We start from the raw sequence: 22,408 nt of genomic DNA on the forward strand, positions 1-22,408 counted from the left end.
AAAAGGAAGACAGCGTTGCCCATGTTAGATGCATCCCCAAACTTGTGTTGGAGAGATGACATGGATACCTTCCATCTGCGTGGTCAATGGTTCGTCCGCTTGAATTATTTATCTTCAGAAAGAAAAAGGAATTTATGGCCCAGGCACATGCCCCCAGTGTCTGGCTGGTCACCAGCTCCTCCTGGGTTCCGCTCTTTGATCTGTCTCTCCCAGGCTTGGGGAGCAGTCTCTGTCTGAGGAAAGGGGTCAACAGGAACACTTTCAGTAACTTTCTCTCCCCCAGAGACGAAACTGATTATTATAACAAACACTTATAGGCTTTATTAGTGGTTAAAAATAGGAATTATTACTGATCAGTAAATCTCAAACTTATTTTTAATTGTCAGGTAGCATTGCAAAATCAACTGCTTTGTTAGCTTTTCGTTAAATCCTTTCATAAGCACAACTGAAAATACATCAGACAAAAATCTTTAATGTGGATTTCCTGGGACCCCGCGTCTGCTCAGCATTTCCCTTTATTCCAGTTGTACTGGGTCACCTGCTGCTTCAGCAGTGAGTCCCGTATGCCTTTGATCACTACACCGATGGGGCTTTTATAACACTTGATATTTATAATCAGAGAGTTGCATGCAGGTTATTGTTACATATTCAGAATGTGCTTTTCTTTTCAATGAGATTGAGAATTATTCCCCCAGTAACAATAGAAGTGATGGAGGTATTCAGTAGAAAAAAGAGCGGTTCCAATAGGACCACCTTGAATTTAAGTGCCCAGGACAGGACCATGCTTTGCCAAGAATGATGGACATAGGCTGGAATCTACTGAAGAGGAAAATGAAATGAGATCACATGAAATGCAGGCAAACTTTTATCTACTACAGAGAAAGAACCTCCTGGGAAAATATGGGCCTGCTAGGAAATAGTGCAGGGTATCAAAGGTGATTTATGTTTCCTGTAGTCAGTTCTGAACTAATTCCCAGAATGGCATGAAGGGATGCCAATTTGAACAGGAGACAAACTGTGCTCTCTGTCCATTTGAAATCATATCACCTACAAGAGTAATACAAATGGCTGGGATTTTTTTTATAGTCACTTACTTCTAAGGAGGTCCAAGGGCTTCCTCCCCACGATCTCATTTACTAGCACACTGTGAACTCTGTTCTCCCACGTGCAACAGAAGTGCAACTTCCCTGGGTAGAAGAGAGAGAGGAACTTCCTCTATTGCCCTCTCTGTTTAACCATCTCTGTACAAGCTCAGAAGAAAAGATGCTGGCTGGGCCCAAAGGTGTCCTAAAAACATCAGGGTGTCTCAAGCCTGCAGACATCTTCTTAGATCTGGGTTTACTCTGCTACTTTGCATCTCGGTAAATTTGGCCAAGTCGTGGGAACTTTGGGGGCCTCAGTTTCTTTATCAAAGTGGTTACAGTGGCTGGGCATGGTGCACACCTGTAATCCCAGTGACTTGGGAGGCTGAGACAGGAGGATCCCAAGTTTAAGTTCAGCCTCAGCAATTTAGTGAGCCCTGAGGAATTTACTGAGATCCTATCTCAAAATAAAACATAAAAGGGGTTGGGGGATGTAGCTCAGTGGTAAAGAACCTTTGGGTTAAATTACCAGTACCCAAAATATAAAATAAAATGGGTCCATTGACATCCACCTGGAGGGATTGTATGGAATAGAACACAGGTAAGATGACTTACATTACTCAGCACCTGCATGATGTTCAATGAATTGCATTATTTGTTGCTTCGTGTTTAGTTGGCCCTAAGCCCAACATCAGGCCTACTTCTCTTCTCCTATCCCTATCCCACCATTTCCTCTCTTCCAAGCCCACTTTACTGGATGACTTTAGAAAGAGGGTGGAACAGGGGTATGGACATGGAGAAGAGAAGCCCAGGATGGGAATTTTCTTACATTGTCATAAACATGCTCAGGGGCCAGAGTCCCTCCACCCCACCCTCTGCTCTCACATGGGAAAGGCTGTATTCACCCACTAAAGGTCATTCAGCTGCCAATCCCTGCCCATGGTTGTGGGGGAAGTACTGAGATTTCCAGGAGGGGAAAAAGGCAATCCTTAAAAAATCCCTTCTGCTGGGATTGGGGAACATTCATCTTTGAACATTACTGTAGCTCCGTTAACCACATCTCAGACTATGAACTCGGGCATCTCACTTCATTCCAATAAGCAAGGTGCTATCCTAGACCCTTGCAGCTAAGGCCCTGCTCTCCAGAACCTCACAGTACTACGGGGGAAATGGTATTTTGAGGCATTTATAGCATGGAGTGAACAGCCGGCCCCTCGCCCTGCAGGAGTGTTGCGTGTTTTCTCGTCTTCCCTAGTCTACCAGAGCTTGCTGCAGAACTGAGCTGGGGGAGGAGAGGGGTGGTATTTAAAACCCTGTTTTGTCATCCAGCATTTCAAATTGAGATCCAAAGATGGTTTGGAGGAGAGGGACTATTAGCTTTGCAAGAAAATCATGCATAAATCATCATTATTTTGTTTCCCCCCGCCCTGAACTTTTCCTGGGCATTACAGATGAGCTCTCACATGACTGACTAAAGTAGTCTGAACTTATCAACACAGTAGAATTTCATTGTCCCTTTCTAAAGTGGTTTCCACAATTCAAGGAGTCTTTGAATGAAAGTGTATTTCCACACCTATAGATTTACATAGAAAACAGCTATTTTTCATCATAGGTCTCATAGCATGTCTTTTGGTACCAAATACATTCGTTTTCTAGAAGATAAAAATTTAAATCCCGTTGTTTTTGTGTGCCTCTACTCTACGTGGAACACCAGTGTTGCAAATCAGTTTGTAAAAATGGGTCCTAATAGGCACAGCTGTCTCCTGCGTTTGTTCAGGAGCATCCCCAAACCCTGCTAGAAGATTCCATGATAAACTAAACATCAGGGGGCCCATACTCCCTTCCCTGTGCGGATGCCATTCTGCAGGATCTACCCTGACATTTTCTAAACAGACTGCATGAAAGAGATGTCTTGTCTGCTTTGGCTGGTTATCATTCTTGTTTCAGAACGATTTCAGAAAAGACCATAAGCTGGTGACAGAGTGAATTTGTGATCTTATCCAATCATCTGGGCTGTTTGCAAAACTTCAGTAGGTGGCAGCGTTTTGTTGATAAATGTTTTGTTAGCCAAGTGATCTCATTTAGTGCAACTGTTGCAATATTAATAAACTGAACTTATGATGGTGTTTGCCAGGACTGAAAATATTGCCATTCTATCCAGCGGGTGCTCTTATCTGAACTGACAGCAACATTCATTGTATTAGAGAGGGGAGGTGTCTCTGTGTGACTGTGTGAGCGCTACTGCAAAAGGAAGCATGGAAGCGAAGGAAGGGGTTGGCAGGGGAGGCTGGAGGGGAAGAAAGAGAATATAAAAGAATTCAGATATGACGTCGTGGCCATTATCCGGCTGGTTGGGACAAAACCCTGGGTGGGTTCAAACATTCACCCCTTCCTGAATGCCCAGTGTGGTTCACAGTGACCCTGAACCTGACACCTGAGATCCTCAGGCAACTGGCTGAAGGTCTTTGGCTAAGGAAGCAACTCAGCAAGACAGGAGATTGCAAGGGGTTGAATCTCCCTAACACCCATTTCAGGAACCAAGTAAAAAAGCCCCAGGTATGTTCCCAAGCTTCCCAGAGCTGGGCAATGTTCTATTACCTCTCCAAATTAAGTCAATGTTGGTCCAGCCCATCATGACCAGCCGGAAGGACAGGCCCAGTCAGGCCTCTGGAAAGAGGGATCAGCAAGTTCTCTACCTAAATCTTCAGGCTACTTCCCAAGGCTCTTCAAACCTGCCCCAGTTGGTCTCTGTCATCTCACTTTCTTCAGTCCCCTACGAAACGCCTCCTTTAAGGGTTCTGAAGGCCTGGGAAGCAGGGCTGAGAATACTTGCAAAAGTGCCCACTCGTTCTGAGAATCCAAGGAAACTACCCACTCATACTCTATAACTGTGCACAGTCAGCTTGGCCAGCCATGAGGGGGTCCTTGTGGGAACAGAGACACTGAGCCCAGCATATGCTGCTGTTGCCTCCACTCTGCTTAAGACGCACCCCTTATTCTATTACCTTCACATATGAAAAAGATAAACTTTATGAATCAACTCAAGTCTTTCTCAGTGACAAAGTCTTCTCTCATCACCCCAGGTGGAAGGGACATTTTTCTTTGGGGAATGCCCACTGTGATTACTATTATGCCAGGTGCATGGCTTTTGCTGCTCAAGAACAGAATATCAATTTGTCATTTCTTCCACTGGATTTTAATTTTTGAAAGCAAGAGGACCATGGCCTACATGGACCTCTGGGCACTTAATTGGCACAGTGCATTTTTTTTGCATTTATACCACTTACTTTTGTATTATATAAAAATACCCCACATGCAAGGCCCACTTTGCTCTCCAGACTACAAGCTCCTTGCAGGCAAAGGTCTATCCTGGTTATCTTTGTCCACCCCTAGCACCTAGAACAATGGCCTGACAAAAATGACATCCAAATCAATTAGCAATGTGATTGGTGCCTTTATATTAAAATTAACATGCTAGTCAGTCTCATTGCTGCCAAAGAGGAACTCCTTTAATTCTTTTTCTGGAAATTCATTTTTCTAAGGTATCATGATCAAATTCCTCACGGAAGAGAGGCCCATACAGACCATTTTAGCAACCCTAACAGGGAGCCTGAGTCTCTAACAGCTACTATGATGACTAACTGAACAGATCATGTTGACATAAACCTTTATCTCAACACCAATGAGTAATTTTTCTTATTTCTAGTTATAAAATCTTATCAAGGCAAAAAGATAACTATTTACGGGGAGATCATCTCTCCTTCCTTGCCAAGTCTTCCTATTAATATCATTCAAAAGTTTCAAAAAATTCCAGATGAACACATTGTGTTCCCCAAGAGCACCCCAAGTTACTACTTGGCATAAATTTGAACTGAATCCCATTTTCTTCTCCCAGTGTCTACTGCACCATTTGAAATGCTTTACTGATTTATTAGTTAGCTCATCGTGTCAGAGAGAGGGAAATTTTAGAGTGTTCAATATTCCATCAACAGTGAACACTATTAGCAAATAAATATCTTCCAGAACCCACAGGGAGCACAGTGACGTCTATGCTAAGGATTTTATACAGAGTTGGAAAAGATGACGTGGTTTGGAGAAAGGGTTTGGACACAGTGTATGTGGGCAGCCCATAGTTATAAAACAACCATTACTTCTAGCCATTCTCTTAGTGAGAGACAGAAAGGAAAAATGAGGAATGCTGGTGGCATTAAGTTTTCCAAATATGTCCTTCAGATAATTGAGACATCTATTATGACGTACTTCACAAAAGCCTCCCAGAGGTTTGGGGTGGGAAAACAACCATTCTTCATCTTCTGTCCCATAATCTAAGCATTGCATTCTTTGATTTAAAATTGTAATTCAAATGATCACCTTTTCTCCATCTTGCTCTCTCCCCACCAAGCCAACCGATGCCACACGTGTGCATGCACACCACACACACACACATATCTCACTGTCAAACTAGAGGTTCATGATATAGCTGCCAGTAGAGCTGTGCTCTAAAAAAGATGAACCCTGTAACAACAACAACAAAAATACCTCAGTTAATTAGTAAGAGCACTCCCTCCCCAGACTTAGATTCACGACCAGAATCTTGAGACCAAACCATCACAGGTGTTTCAAATGTCTACACCAACCCGCAAAGTCCTACTCATTCCTTCTGCTCAGAATTTCCAAGGCACACTTCTCTGGAAACTTTGCTATCAAGTTGACCTGTCCCTGGATCTTCAGTATGGTCAATCCCACCAGATGGTTGGCTATCACATTCGGGGAACAACCGGTGGCTCCATTCTTTCCTGATTCATCCTACACAAATCCCAAGCTGGTGAAGTAACTAAATGACTTCTACAGACTGAAGAAAAACATCACAGAAAATGTTAATCCCTTTCAGTGATGACATAAATGGGCTACATGACTATAACACCAAATAGGAGTGTTTTTCATTTCTTGTCCCTATAATTGTTTCTCCCTCATATTGTCATCTCCCATGTAGTAGCACCATTATTATTGGGGAATTAAAGTTAATCTATAGTGGATAATAGTCTTCTCTCCTATTTTTCACATGTAACAATAATCACCTTAATGGAAGATATAGAATTCACATTGCTAACCTGACATGAATGGGCACTAGATATGATAGAAGTATGACCTTTAATTCTAGAATGCAATGTTAGAACACAACCCCCGTATAAAGGAGAAGAAGATTTTGAATTCTCAATATAGTACTTTTGATCAGTGATGGATCTTGGCCATCTTGGCTACTGTCATTGTTTAAATCACTTGTTATTAGAGTATTGGCAATCAAATTAAATTAATTGCATATCAGTGTGGCCTGTTTGTCTGACATGAAGTGACATTGCAAAATTCATTGCAAGAACCACTTTTGTTTCACATTTGAGGGTGGTTGCCTGGTTTTCTTGAGTCCAAGAAACCAGCCGAGAGATGTCCAGAAGCAGTGGGAAGGAGATTCAAATCTGGGTACTGTTTCTATTCCAAATTAGATGGCTTTATGTAAATCACTCTCTTCTCTGGGCTTCTGTTGTCTTACAGACATTTGCAGTTCCAGTTTTAACATTCTAAGATGCGATTAACATTTCATGATGCTGCTACAGGAAGACATAAAGATTATGGTTGACCATGGGAGCTCACGGAAATTTTTGGAATCTTTTCCAAAAAGATTCCAATCTTTTCCAAAGTTGGCTTCATATCTTTTTGCAAAGATATGTCGGATCATAGTCCCTACAGGGGCTACTTGAGTTATGCCCACAAAGGGCTCCACTTGAGCAGGTGAGAGTAGGGAGGAACAAAGTAGGATTCTGGAAGATGACTGTTCGTAGAACAGTGCTTCTGCATGTGTGTGTAGCACCAGCTCTGGAGATCATTTTGCAGTGAAGATATCTTGATTTTGATCAACCATCTCTTCCTCACTTTGCACTTCTTCCAAGTTTTCAAGGGTTGTAAGGTATCTGGGGCAGAGTGGAATTGCCACATGATGTTGTTTACATTAACTTTTACTCACTATTTTCATTTCAAATTCATGATTCCCAGTCTCAAGTAGCCCCTGAATACTGCCCTAGAGTCATTATGCATGACTATTCCATTGATTGGCTCTCAATTCCTCTAGAAAATTCTTTCATATCCCCCAAAGCTCTATCACTTCCTCCCTTACCTTCACCCTCATCTGATAACTTTGCTTCCTACACCATTGGAAAATGGAAACCATCAGCTGGGTGGCTTCAGTGAACTGTCACCATCATATCTATCTGTCTATCAGCAGGAGTCCCCATTCACTCTGCTTCCTCTCCTAGGGACTCTTTAAGAGACTCACTGAAGTCTACTTTATCCTCAGCTATAAATATAACATTTGCAGTCTTATCCTTTGGTCCTCTTTCTTTCATCCCCACACAACCCATCAATAAGTCCCATTGGTTTTACCTTCATTTCCAATAGATCCCAACACTTCTCACCTACACAAGGGTGTTTCTCTGGCATTCTCCCATCCCCCACCCAGTTTTGTCTACTTTTTCATAGGCCATTGTCATAGCACACAAATATGCTATGATTCCTACCATCTTATCACTCCCTGGGGAAGAAAAACAATTTGTTTTTTTCCACTCTATTACTTCTTTACTCTCCTTTATAGCAAAATTCCTTGAAGAGCTGTCTATACTTACTATCAGCAATTCCTATTTTCTCATTCTTTCTTAAAAGTATCCTAATTAGGATTTCACCTATACCTATGTATTCCATTCTAAAAATTGCTCTTATTAAGGCCAACAACGGCCTCCACATTGCTAAATCCAAGTATTACTTCTTAGTTTTCCTCTTACTTGATTCATCAGCACCACCTCCTCCTCCTGACATTGTTTCTACTTAGTCTCCATGACATAGGACTCTTGGCTTGTCTATAACCCCACTGTTCATCTATATTTCTTTCACATACATCCAACCATCTCTTCAACTTCTTATTTTTGGTCTGCTCCAGGGTTTAGTCCATGAATTTTTCTTATTCTACATGATCACATTATTTTCATACATACACACACACACACACACACACACACACACACACACACGCCATTCTAGTGAACCCCCAATTATTTTATTACCCACTGAGAGATTTACTTTAAACTCCAGACTCAGGTATTCAACCATTTATTAATATTTGGATATCTGGCAGAATTACAAATTTAGCATGTTCAAAATTAAATTCTTGCTGTCCTACTTAAATCTGTACCATGTCACTAAAGCCTACTTTAGGCTTTCCAGATATTAAGGCAAAAATCAAAGACTGATCCTTGAGAGTGCCTCTCATCAATAAATCCTATTGGTCTTACCTTCAAAATGCATCAAGAATCAAATCACTCCTCACTACCTATACCACTCACACCCTGATCTGAGTTAGCATCGTGTCTCAGCTGAGTGCAAGCACTTCTGGTCAGTAGAGGAAATGAGTGGTAACTCAGATGAGATTATTTCTCTGTTTGAAGTTCAGTGAATTTCTATCTCCCTCAAATTAGAAACTAACACCTTCTTTATGGCCTACAAACAACTGTGGAATCTCCCCCTTCACCATTAATCCATTGGTCTGATCTTCTAGTCTCTCTTGCCCTCTGCTCATTCAGCTCTTAGAACCTGCCAGGCTGGCCTCCTTGCTCCTGGAACTCGGTCAATACACTGCTGCCTTCAACTTTGGTACCAATCATTCCCTTTGCCTGGGATTCGGTTCATGGCTATTCCTATGTATTCTTCACGGATTACTCAACTTTCCATTTCTCATGGCCTCTACAATTATATTTTATCACCCTCCTTTCCTCCCTAGCCCATTTCTGATTTATTTTTTCCATAGACTAGTAACCTTCTAATATACTAAGTACTATCTTATACAGGCATATGCTATTTGCCCTCACTAGAGTATAAACCTTACAGAGAGTTTGAATCTTTGTTTCATTAACTGTCATATCCTCAGAAACTAGAAAATTTCCAGCACATAGTAGGCACTCAATTTTATTGAATGACTGAATCTCTCCTTTATTTTTCCCCAATAATATTTAAGTATTATAGCTTATGACAATCTGCTACAATATAAATTCAGGGGCATCCTGTATGAAGGGACTAATATTCTTTATCTAAGTATTTTATATATAGTTATTATGGTTTTATTTCATTTTGTCGAGTGGGAAAGGCCTTAAATTTGAAGCCAGGCAAGACTGATGTCAAATTCTGGTCATGTCACTTGTCACCTAAAGAGTCTTCAGAAATTTTTTGAGCCAACTATGAAATTGATGTAATGAGGGAGCCTTCTAGTCAAGGTTTTGGAGAAAATGATATGCATCGATTTATATAAAACATGTAGCACAGTGTCAGGTACAGACTAGCTTCTCAATACATGTTGTTTTGAATGTTGGAACTGCATGAATTAATCAGGGGTGCTAAGACTCATGTAAGATTTAGAATTTAACCCCTCCCTCCCCAAGATAGCACTTAGATCCAGAGGAGAAAATCTTACAGGAGAAAATTTCTACTATCAGCAGATCCTAGAAGATTTTCATTGGTGATGGAAGGAAAGACAAAAGAAGAGGGATGGGGTGAGGAGAGCATCCCTGGGCCTCCTCACACTCCATGGGAATCCACTCTCATTAGAACGCTCTGTGTCTCTGTACCTAGTGCCTTAATAGAGTGAGAGACTGACTCAGGAGCCCATCCGTGACTTTGTAACAGAGACAGACTGTCTTTGAAGATTAAAATCCTAACAGCATGTCTCCCACAGAGATAAATGCCGAAAAAGAGAAAAGACAAGCGTGCAGGGGAAGGGTAGGGTGAAAACAGAGAGATGAAACAAAAACTAGAAATCATTTCTGGTGCAATAATTGCTGTATTAATACCTGACTAGCTAACATGCATGCCCCGTGACATACTCAATGAGAAATCTCAAAGACTGTAAATATAATAAAAATGAGAATACTTGACCCTAACAGTTGGCATTCACAGTCAGATAGCAGTTGGCATATAGAGACTCCTATTCCCAGCCCACACATGTGGAGACACACTAGTGCCCAACATCCCCCTGCCTTTAATAAGCCAATAAATATTGATTCTGACCTGGTTGCCACTTGTTCTCCTAACGTCTTCTTTCATTCCAAGGCTTCTTGAAACTATAAAAGCTAATTTCCAGAATCCCAGTCTGACTAGAAGGACTCAGTTTTCAATCAGATCTCCCAGAGGTCTGAAAGCAATCATTATGAATGAGAAAAAGCATTTTGTATTCTTCCCCACTCGCTAGCAGACAGAGGGAGCAGGGCTAGGCACCCACGGAGGCAATGTTGAAATTAAAACACTTGTACCCGCTACTCACCTTGGAGATCACAGAGGATGTGGGGCAGCAATAGCCTGACATCCAGAAGGAGGGTCAGCAGACCCTGAGACGTGCAGCTTTCACACAAAACTTATGATCAGAGCATTAAAAAATGATCCTCATTTCTCCTCGCCAGGCTTCTCTCTCAGGCAACACAGCTCTTTGAGGAACAGGATTTTGAAAACACGTATGATGAGTTTTAGAAAACTGTGTGACTGTAAGAACAAACTTGACCAGCACGTTGAAGCAAACTTTTTATTTCTCAGAGTCTCAGTGACTGCTAAGAATGTAGTGAGGACCTACTATGTGCTCAGCACTATTGGGATAGGCCATCTGGGTGACAGATGAGAATAGTAAGACTTAGTTCCCTAATTCCAAGAGATTTCACTAAAAAGAAAAACAGAGAATCATGTGAACTCAAGTACATCTTGAGGTCATGGACTTCTTAGGGATGCTGATAATCATCATGGAGGCCTTACATAGCCCTTTGTTGGAAAAATTCAAATATGCACAAAACTGGACTATCATTTAGAGATTTGTACCTGCATGGACCTCTTGATGTCAACAATGAGGCTTGAGCTCCCAGCCCTGTAACTCCTTTTAGGAAACACATATTGCATGTTTAAAGTGGGATGCTTAAAGTTCTGCCCCATCATCACCGTTTTAATCAATCAGGGAGATTAAGAACGCCTGCACTGGGGAGTGGAAGGGCAGAGCATCAATAACAAGTGTCTCTAATAAATTATGGTCACAAAAGGTCCACATGGATTCACTGGGGAAGGCCTCATGAGTGGATCTGAGTTGGAACTTGACAAATGGACAGGATTTCTATAGGTGTGCCAAGAAATAAGCAAGTGATAGCACCAAATCAGAGTTGAGGAGGAGAACCTCTTGATGGAAGGACAAGGTGATGCCCTGGACTAACGATCCAGGAATCAGTTTCCTCTGGTGATGTTAGGAAAGGGACCTTTTTATAAAGGTGTCCAGAATCAATGAAAGCTCTAAAGACAGGGGCTGGGATGCAAGCAGCCACCAGGGGCATCCCAGCAGCTGGCAGAGTGGACAATGGACAAGCCCTCTGGCTGGGGTGATGAGCGTGTTCTCCCAACAGGCTTTGCATTGAGTGATTGGGACTCGAATCCTGAGTAGACAGCACTGATAGAACGAACTCAGGTGACACGCCTGTCCTGGGTGGAGGGGACAGGGACAGGTAGGCATAAGAAGAGGCACTGAGAATTGCTGTCCTGCATACATCGATCTGTTCCTTTATTTAGCTGGACAGCAGGTGCGAACAGGAAGCAGAGGAGCAGGAATGGATATCAGAAAGCGGAAACCAACAAAGGTATGAATGATCTTGAGCACAAAACCAAACCACCTTCCCTAGACTGTTGCATCAGATGTAAAAATGGGCCCAGTAATAGTAATTAAGTGTTTGGGGGAAATGAAATGAGAAAATTCGTGGAAACCTTTCAATTTGGTGCCTGGTGTATGTTCAAAAATGTCTATCATCAGTGCTACTACAGTATTGTTGCAATTATCTAATTTAGCTAGATATGTAGGACAAGACTTGGACACCCAAATGTACTCAACTATAGACTCCAGATGTATCCTATATTTAGTCCTGCATCCCGAAGACACAGAGAGGAAAGAAGAAAGCAAGTGTTGGTCAATCAGTCAACTCTTTATATAAAGAGCTGCATATTCATTTTCTAAAAAAGTAAAATTTAAAAAAAAAAAAGAGAGAGAGAGAGTGGACCTTCATTTCCTTCTGGAAGAAATTACTATTTCTGCCTTCCTGATCCCCCAGCTCCTTTAGCTACTTAGCAGACTAACACCAAAGACTTCTCTCAATCTTACTAATCTTGCAAGGCCTGGAATTTCCTTTTTCTTACTCTTTTCTCATCTCTTCAAATTCCAGGCCAGTGATTTGCCCTCCAGATGGCTCTCCCACGCAGGAGGGGACTCAACTTCACCCTGGTTTACCACAACTACCTCACTCTCCAACGTGCCAATACCCAGCCCAGCATGACTCAGACAAGGTGCACTCCTAGTGAGGCAGACGCTACGTGGATTTGGTTAGGAACTTTAGAGGCTATTTTTCCTGATTCTTCTAAAGGCTTCCGAGCTCCACCCCGTGCATGATACACTCACACATTCCCCCCATGCTTCTCCAGGGCAGGACCTCCATGTTCAAGCAGCAGCATAACCCCAGGCCATGGTTGGAGGGGTGTGATGAAGGCTTTTCCTCAGATACTTTACCTGGCCATCACCATTTCTGATGGATGCAACTCACTCCAGAGAGAAATTTCCAGCATCTTCTTTCCTATATTCCCCCCACTTCCAACACTGGGAGAGCAAGGGTGATCATGAGGATGAGGAATAACACTTGAGAGTGAAATCAAAACTAGGAAGAAGCAGGAGAACCTTACACCACTGCCGTTTCCCTTTTTCTTCTCACACTCATTACAAATAAACAGCCATTCTCCTCACCACATGTCACCCATCAGCCAATTTTATGATTATAAAATATTCACATATTCTCCTTATTCAGTGAAACCCTGCATATGGGCTCAAAGATGCTTTGTTGAAAGTAGGTCCCATCCCACACGTAAGGTGAGGATATCCATCTTATTATTTATGGCTAAAAAGAAACAGAGATTCAAGCCCAGTTGCATGTTAATAATGATTTTTTTTGTCATGTTGATCTGCTTATATACAGCTTTTTTTGAAAACCAGAAAAGATGGACACTATCAAAAACATATGGAACGTCAAGGAAGACATAATCGGCAAACCAGGGGATATTCTCAATTGTACAGGCTGATGATCACTCACAGAGATGTTGATGTCCTTATGTCTATTCATTTATCTGCTTGAATCAAAGGGTTAGTGAAGGGGGAGGTGGGAGGCAGGGGGAAGCCTCGGCATGATTAACAATAGGTGCAAGGCAGGATGAACTAGATTAAACTGCTCCATATGCAAATTATACAAGTCTGATTGCATCAAACCATGCACAGTTTAATGAGTAGAGTAAGATGCCTTTATCTCTGCTTGGATATGTTCCTAAAAGGAAGACTGTTCCCAGATAAAGCACAGTTTAATAAGGAGATTTTTCATTACAGAGTCGATGAGTATTTGCATATCTCCCCTCAGCTCTGGACTTCTCTCTGCTTTGCCCTCTCAGTCTCTTTCCATCTCTCCTGCTTCCTCTCTTTCTGTCGAATTCCCTCCCCTTGCATCTACAAGCCCTGCTCTGATCCACATGGCTATTCTGATTCCTCTCTTTTTTTTTTTTTTTTTTTTTTGTAAATTAAAGTCAGTAAACATTTGCATGTTGTTGGCATATATTTTAGGAATGCATATACTCAGTGCAAATTAAAGAGTCCTACATAGATGAGATTAAAATCTTTAAAATATGATTTGAGCAGTTATTTCTCTCAGAGGATTTTCCATTTGTTTAACATTGCCATGTTTTAAAAATTCTTTAAATGGTAATTTAAATGTGTTTTGGTAATTTACTATTTATATATTTTTTAGTTTTACTTTTTATTTTCATCTTACTGAATTACTGTGTAAGTTTAGAGAACACATTAAAAACACAGCCTTTGGAATCTGAAACCCAGTTCTTTCTCTTACCATCTAATCCTGCACAGTTCACTTAACCTGTCTTCCCATTTTTCTTCGCTACACAATGGTGACAGTAATACCTATTCTTAGAATTATCTAAGGATAAAATTATGTTCAGCAATCAGCACAGAACTTGGCACATTGAGCATGCTCAGTAGGGTCATTATTCTGAATCACATAGTTTCTATAAAAGTCTCAAATCTATTAAATATATAACTACATGTCTGATATGTACTATATAGATGTACAAAATGCACATACATATGTATGTATACATGTATGTGTGCTGTATGTGATATAAATTATATTGACACAGCTGCATTGAACTCTAAGTCACTAGAATTTCCTTTCTGACTTACAAGGGATATTTGGCATTAGATTGGGAAGGTAAAAGTGCATCAGTGACCATGTTGCTTTTAACTCTGGGAAGCACAGGACAGAGCTCAGCACAGAACATGCAACTCCTATGTTGTCTCCTGTGTTTTGCCTCAGTGGGTCCGAGTGTGGCTGCCTTCCAGCTCACTCAGGTCCTAGACCACATGTGTGTTTAGTTCCATAGTGAGGCCACTCTATCATTGAAGGCATAGAGGCAGTAAGAGACCATCTCAGGTCCAGGCTAGCCCTACTTCATGTTCACAGACATCATCCCTTCTTGAGTACATGGACCTGGACTTCCAACTCCTACACCATATGAACCAACAGTCTCATATAGACCATGCAGGATGCTTCCAACATTGTACGTAAGATCAAACCCTTATTCTATTCTTATACTTGTGTCCCTTTGAAACTTAACTACTGCCTTGGAATAGAAGCTGTCACTCTCGAATTGGCTAATACTATGAAAAGCAATATGTTACAGATTACCAAGCCCTTTATAGACGTTGCTTCTGTATTCCTCTAAGACTGAAAGCTCACAAAGGAAAAAAAAAGAGGTCTGCTTTGTTTGCATTTCCTATTCCTAACATTGAGCCTAGCTACTAAGTTTTTGATATGAAAACATCGTACATTACAATTGATATTTTAGAAAGATTACAGTGGTCAAATTTTGTAGGGGGGGTAGGTTAGGTCAAATTGACAATGAACTACATATTTTAAATATAAAATTTTATACATTTTTCATACACATACAACCATGAAATCATCATCACCATCAGAACAGTGAACGTATCCATTATACCCAGAGTCCCTCATGCCCCTTGGAAATCCCCTCCTTCTCTCTTCTTTCCCTGTGTTCTCCAGAAACCACTGATCTGCTTTCTGTGCCTATAGATTCACACCTTATTTCTAGAGCTTCATATAGATGAAGTAATAAAACTATGTACAGTTTTGGAGGGGGGGATTCTGGAATTTTTTTACTGTACATGTTTATTTTGACATTCATCTCTATTATTGTGTGAATCACTAATTTATCTTTTTATTCGTAACATTCCATTATGCACTGTATTGTGTTTATCCATTTACCAGTTCATAATCTTCATTATTTACAAATAAAGCTCTGGGAAGAATTTCTGCCCAAGTCTTCTATGAACATAAATATGCTCCTTTTTCTCTTAGGTCAATACCTTGGATTGGGATGGCTGGGTCTTATTATGAGTTCAAGGTTTCATGAAACCCAAGTGGTTGCACCATTTGGATCAGCAGCAGCTCATGAGAGTCATAGTTTTCCTACACCCTCATCAAGTTATTACTGTCAGTTTTTCTAAATTTAGTAAATTCTAAAACAACACATGTCTGGTGGTTCATTATATTAGTCAAGATTCTCCAGAGAGATATACATGAGGGAATTTACTAGGGGAATTGGCTCATGCATTGTGGAGGCGGAGGAGTCCCATGAAAGGCTGTCTAAAAGCTGGAGACCCTAGGATGCTGGTAGCCTGACTCAGTTCAAGTTCAAAGGCCTCAGAACCAGAGAAGCCAATGGTGTAACTCTTGGTCCATGGATGAAGGCCCCAGAACCCAGAGAGTAACTGTTACAACTCCTAGAGTCCAAAGGCCAGAGATCCTGGAGGTTGATGTCCTAGGGCAGGAGAAAAAGGGTATCCCAGGTCCGAGGGAGGGGGGGGAATCACCTTCCTTCTGCATCCTCTGTTTTGTCTGGGTCCCCAGCTGACTGGATGGTGCCCACCCACTTGAGGGCAGATCTTCCCCACTCAGTCCATGAACCTACGTGTTTGTTGCCCAGAAGTAATTCTTTACCATTTCTCTAGATACTACTTAATCTAATCAAGTTAACTATAATTATCCATCACACTCTTTTCTCTTATCACTTAAGATGGAAACTGAAGTTATTGATAAGAGATTTTCTTTTCTAACAGAAGTATTTATCTTGATAACCTTTGCCATAAATACAACTTTGCATCCCACAAATGGGGATATTGTTTTTATATTTTCTATAGCAAACCATTTTCCAATTTCTTCTTTGATGCATGGGTTACTTAGAAGAATATTATTTGGTTTCCAAATATCCCAGGATTTTCCAGAGATCTTCCTGTTTGTTGTTTCTTATTTTGATTCAATTGTGCTCAGAAAACCTACTCTGTATTACTTGAATCCTTTTAAATGTATTAAGAATTTTTCATAGCCTGGAATATAGTATCTCTTGATAAATACTCAGTGTAGACTTGAAAATAATTAATATAATATTGCTATTGGTCAGAGTTTTATAAATATCAATTTGGTGAAGTTGATAGAGTTATCTACATCTTCTGTGGTTTACTAATTTTCTATCTACTTGTTCTGTCAATTATTGAGAGAAGAATATTGAAGCTACTGATGGACTTGCTTGACACTCTATAAGTTTCACTTCATGTATTCTGAAGTTCTGCTTTGGGTAAACTTGCATTCAGCACTCACATCATCTTGATACAACAACCCATTCATGATTATGAAATGATCTTCTTTGGCCCTTGTAATGGTTTTGCTTTGAAACAGATTTTGTCTCATAATAATATGCTCACTCCAGATTTCCTTTTATTGTTATATTGTTTATGATATTTACATTATTTTTATCTTTGTAATCTATTGACTCCTTGCATTCAAAATGTTCCATGCCAGCAGCATCCAGTTGTATCCAGTCTGATAATACCCATGTGGTATTCAGACCATTAACACTTAATATTATTTTTAATATTAAATAAATAGTCTACCACTTTGGATTTGTTTTCTATTTGTTCTATATGTTCCTTGTTCTCTTTCTCTCTTTGGATTATTTTACAACCTTATTTGATGTCCTTCTTTCACTTATTGGCTATAGGTATAGTTTTAACTTAGTGTTGGTTGCAGGGTTTATTGAAGATATTTTAATTTACCACAGTCTACCTAAAGCAATATTTCCCCATCCATGTATTTCATAAAAATCTCTCAATAGGCACACTTCAGTTTTTACCCTCATGCCTTTTTGCTAGTGTAGTGGAAGATTTCTTTTTATATACATTGTCATTACTTTTGCTTAACTGTTTCATTACATTTAAAGAGGTTTAAATAATAAGTAAAAGCATATGCTTACCAGTCACTATTTCTGATGCTCTTCATTCCTTTGTAGGAATCCATATATTCGTCTGGTATTCTTCAGACTATAGGACTACCTTTAATATTTTTTACATGTTTCTGCCAGTGGTAAATGCCTTCAGCTATTATACATGAAAAGAGGGCTCTACCTTGCTTTTGTTTTTTAAAGATATTGTCACTGGGTCGACTCTTTTTTTCAGTTTGGAAAGATGGTGCTCTACCGTCTTCATACCAGGTATCTAGGCCCACAAAGCAGGACCTGAATCCAGAACAAGCCTCCAGTCGTGGGAAACAGTACAAGAATGAGGCAATAGACATAAACACAGCCCAGCTGGGCAAACAGTGAGGGTTCAGGCTACAGGGACTTCCGGGGCAACCCCAGCACAGGCTCATCGAATCTATTGGCACTAAGACGAAAAATGGAGATTGAGTCCCACGTGGAAATTGGAAAACAATTTCTGCCCTGTTAGACTCAGTCCTGGGCCTGTGAATGGAAACTATCTAAGTAGAAGATGAATTTGCCCCCTACAATTTCTAATCAAGACCTCAGTATACTGAAAGAATAAATAAGAATATACTACACTGTCTGGTGTTGTTTACCTGATTTATGCCTCAGTTCAGCTCTACTTAATTACAGGCAATTCTACCTACAAGGTATCAGCCAATATTTGAATTAAGTGAGCAAAGCTGGTGTCTCTATCAAACACTTCCTCTATCCAAGATGGTAAATAAATACTATAGAATCGGGGAGCAAAATTTCATGTATTTGAATGGTGTTGGACTATTCAATACTGTCCTTTGCTTTTTATTGGTGAGGATCTTGATAATAATTTGCTGCCTGAAGTTCAAAAGAACTGAGCTAATCAATTTCATTTCTTTGAAAGTTGTTCTTGAGTTATTAAATTATTTTAAAATTTAATTGTGTTCCAAAGAGCTATTTCTATGCTATGATCATATCAGAGTTCACAAGCATGTGGAAGGTATCAGTCAGTCAGGAAATAGGTAAGGAAGAAACAATGTTTCTTAGCAAGAGCAACTCAGGTTTTTGGGTGAATCCTAACCCTTAGCTTTAGGCCCAAGGCCAAGTAGAGAGGGGCTCTAGAGAGGGGCTCTAAACAATACATAATATCTTATATATCTGTGCATGGCATGTTTATATTTATGATACAGGATGCTAAGTTCTTTTTTTTTAATTATTTTATTGTTGGTTGTTCAAAACATTACATAGTTCTTAATATACCATATTTCACAGATTGATTCAAGTGGGTTATGAACTCCCATTTTTACCCCGTATACAGATTGCTGTGTCACATCAGTTACACTAAGTTCTCTTTTTTTAAATTATTTTTTTTTAATTTCAGTACTGGGAATTGAACCCAGGAATTTACACATATGGGGCAAGGGCTTTACCACTGAGCTACATTCCCAGCCCTTTTTAAAATTTTAAGACAGAGTCTAAGTTTCCCCGATGGGCCTCAAATTGTCATCAGCTCAGCTGGGATTAAAGGCATGCACCACTACATCCAGCTCCTTATTCCTGTTCTTTCTCTTTTCTGCCTCTCCATGTTGTCTGAACTAGAGACACAGTATGCCCTCATTGGATAAGAATCATGTCACAATTCTTCTGAGTCTATTCAAGTAACTAGGTACCTCTTAATTTACAACATGACACTTCAACCTTTTAAAATTAGTGCTTATCTTCATGTTCTACTCAGGCCCATCAGAGAACAGAGGACTCAAATGAGAAACCCAACTAGGACCACCGAACTCTTCCATCCATGAACCAAAACAAAGACCCAAGCCCGCTCAGGAGAACTGGACCATCCTTACCATCCAAGCCTAAAGCCCAAGTGCTAATCAACCCATACTTTTGGCAACTCTAGTTTCTGTGAGTTTTCTTTTTTATTCTTTGTTAATGTCCATGAAATCGTCATTCCAAGTTATCTAGAGGAGAGAGAGTAAGTAAAAATAAAATATGTTGCTTGTGCATCTGATGTGATTCCTTTTATGATCATTTAGATAACTAATCTGACTAATAAATAACTAATAAATCTGAAGCCTCCCACAGCCTGGCCTCTGCATGGAATCTTAACAAAGACACACAGCCCAGCGGCCAAAAAATAAACATTATTTTATCATTATTATCTTTTACTTATGTTTCTAGAACATCAAAAGCAACCTGATTAATAATATACAACGACACTATTCCAGATTCCTTTGCCCTTCCCTCCATTCTCTTCTACACAGCTTCCCACGGTCTACAATCCAAAACTAACCCCACAGTCCCTGCCACAGCAATCTGCGCCACATGCCGTCTTCTCATCCATACTCTTTACGAGCAGCTCAGCTTTGTCCTTCCTCCAACCTATGGGTCTCTGCAGCCCTCTTAGAAAAGATCCAAGAACCAGCCCAGGAAGGGTGTTGGGAAAGGGATACGGTTTAACAAAAATTAGAGACCATAAAAAAAAATTTACTTCCCTACCTGGTAGAGTTCAAATGTGTCCCCACATATTTTTCTATTGGAAACTGAATCCCAGGGCAACACTGTTGGGGAGAGCGTGCTTTAAGAGGCCACAATGAATGGAATAAGGCCACTATTACAGGAGCTGGCTCAGGACTGGGGAGTGGGTTTGTTATCAACGCCTGTGATCTCCAAGCCCATTTTAGGATACAGCAAGAGCCTCCAAGGTGCCGAGCAGAGGCTGGCTTTGGGCCCTCAGACTTCCCAGTCTCCAGAACTGTGGGCCAAATAAGTTTCTTTTGCTTCTAAATTACCCAATCTGTGGTATTCTGTTCCAGCAACATGAGATAAACTAAGACTCTCCCACACAGAGTAAATAGAAGTCTAATCCCAGAGATGCAGGCATTTTGTAGAATTAGAATACCCCTGGCAGAAAATTACCTAGATATTTCAGTGTTATTGATATTTAGGTGGAATCACTACCTTAATTCCCCAATTCAAATCAATAATGCAACATGTCCCTCTGTGCCATAATTCACCTACCGATGCCTCTTTTGTCCCAGGAGACAGCAAACAAGAGTGCACAGTCCGCAAGCAAGTACTATTTTAAATATTTTTAATGGTTGGAAAAAAGTAGAAAGAAGAGTAATATCCTGTGACCTGTGGAAATTGTGTGCAGCTTGAATTTCAGTGTTCAAAACAAAAGTCACATTGGAATACAGCCAACACCCCTTCGTTCCCAGGCCGTCCCAGCCGCCTTTGCACTCGGATAGTGGAGGTGAGTGAAGAGAGACCACAAGATCCCCAAATCCGGAGATGTTTACCATCTGGCCTTTTCTAGAAAAAGCTAGCTGACCCCTGCTGGTCTCATAACATCCTGTCTTATTTGGTTCAGGAATTTAGATTAGCATCTGCTTAATATTTAGACAGCAAAAGGTCACCGTAGGTAGCTAATGTGAACTTTCCATCCTATAAAAAGAAAGACACCACAGAATAATTTACCCTAAAAACCTTCAGGCCTCAAACTAGCAAGGTCTATGAGAAATGCAGTCCTGTGTGCTCACAATGCTATTTTTGTTTTTATTAAAACAGAAGCAAGGACATTTAGAAATTACTATTACAACAAATGTAGTTAACAGCTAGGCCAGAATTCATCTGCATGAATCACAGCCTCTACTACTTCAGTATCTCTCTTTCTGTTCATCACCAAAGGTGTACAATTATTTTCTACTGAATAGTGTTTCTCTTCTACCCTTGAGGTGGCTGCCCTGTGTGCAGAGCTGGTTCTTCTAGGACAGAAAAGGACCTGTAAGAAGTTATCTGCTCTTTTTGCAGAAGAAAAGCACAATGGAGCTACTGAATACACTAGAAAAGTAAGAGATTCTGTTTACATTATGACACAGGAATGCTACATTATTTGCATCTTAAATTATAATTTTATTTCCTTCCTCACTTCAACTTACTTCTTCTGAGCTCTGAATGAATATCCCAGGTTCTGGTATTATTTCATGTAAAAGCCAGGGTTACTTCCCACGTACCCCCCTTCCACTTCCTCTTGTCTCCTTAAGTCACTTGAAAACATTCAGTTACCCTGCCTTGGAGGAAAAAGTACTCTAAGAACTTCAAGGTTACCAAACGCAAAAGCTGTCTTTTATTTATTTCAGTCAGTAGACAGAGAGCACAGAACAGGAATTTCAGTTGTACAATCTGCCCGTGCTTAGAAGAAACATTGAAGGAAATAGCAATAGGATTTCTTAAGACATTTAAAAAAAAAACAATATTACTCAGTTAATAGCCCTATTTATACCAGCATAGCAGGCAGAAATGCACAGTTAAACTGATTTTTTAAAAAGGTAAACACAGCACATTGTTATTAATGCATTTGCAAAGCTAAAGCAATGGCGAGCACTAAGTGCCTGGTGGAGAGGAGAAGCATTTGAAGTTATCAAAGAAAAAAACCCCAAAGTAAAAGAAAAAGAAGCTCTAATTTAAAGAATAGTTGAAGCTACTACTTTTAAATGGTGTGAGTTTTGACATCTTCGAAAGAGATAAAGAAGAAACCAAATGTTCAAGAGCTGAGAGCAGAAGGGGAAAGAATAATTGGTGTGATATGAAGGATGAGTTGGAAAGTTCCAGGCGCCCAGCTTGGAGAGAGCAGTTACCCTAAACTGTTACCCAAGCCCTGAAGTACAAACCCTCCTTATCTCCAAGGTTGGCCATAGCAGCTCGCATGTGCATGTGCGCACACGCGCGCACACACACACACACACACACACACACACATGCCCCTCTTGTCCTAACAATGCAAGTTAGTGTGGCAGATAAGAGACAGCAACGAGATCTGATGGTAGATGAGAAAAGCAGAAGCCAGGCCCTGA

General features: G+C 40.4%; 1 protein-coding gene and 1 long non-coding RNA gene across 2 annotated transcripts in view; both read right to left on the reverse strand.

Moving 5' to 3' along the window:
* Positions 1–22,408, reverse strand: part of LOC308649645 (uncharacterized protein) — a 626,952-nt gene that overhangs the window by 250,654 nt on the left and 353,890 nt on the right. The window lies entirely within an intron of this gene.
* Positions 33–20,726, reverse strand: LOC308650494. The gene is made up of 3 exons (XR_014022330.1): positions 20,574–20,726; positions 10,438–10,597; positions 33–233 (listed from the first exon to the last, which is right to left on the reverse strand). It is a non-coding gene; the product is annotated as an uncharacterized lncRNA (long non-coding RNA).

Source organism: Spermophilus citellus (genome assembly GCF_964194105.1).
Source record: "Spermophilus citellus genome assembly, chromosome: 5".
Classification (NCBI taxonomy): domain Eukaryota; kingdom Metazoa; phylum Chordata; class Mammalia; order Rodentia; family Sciuridae; genus Spermophilus; species Spermophilus citellus.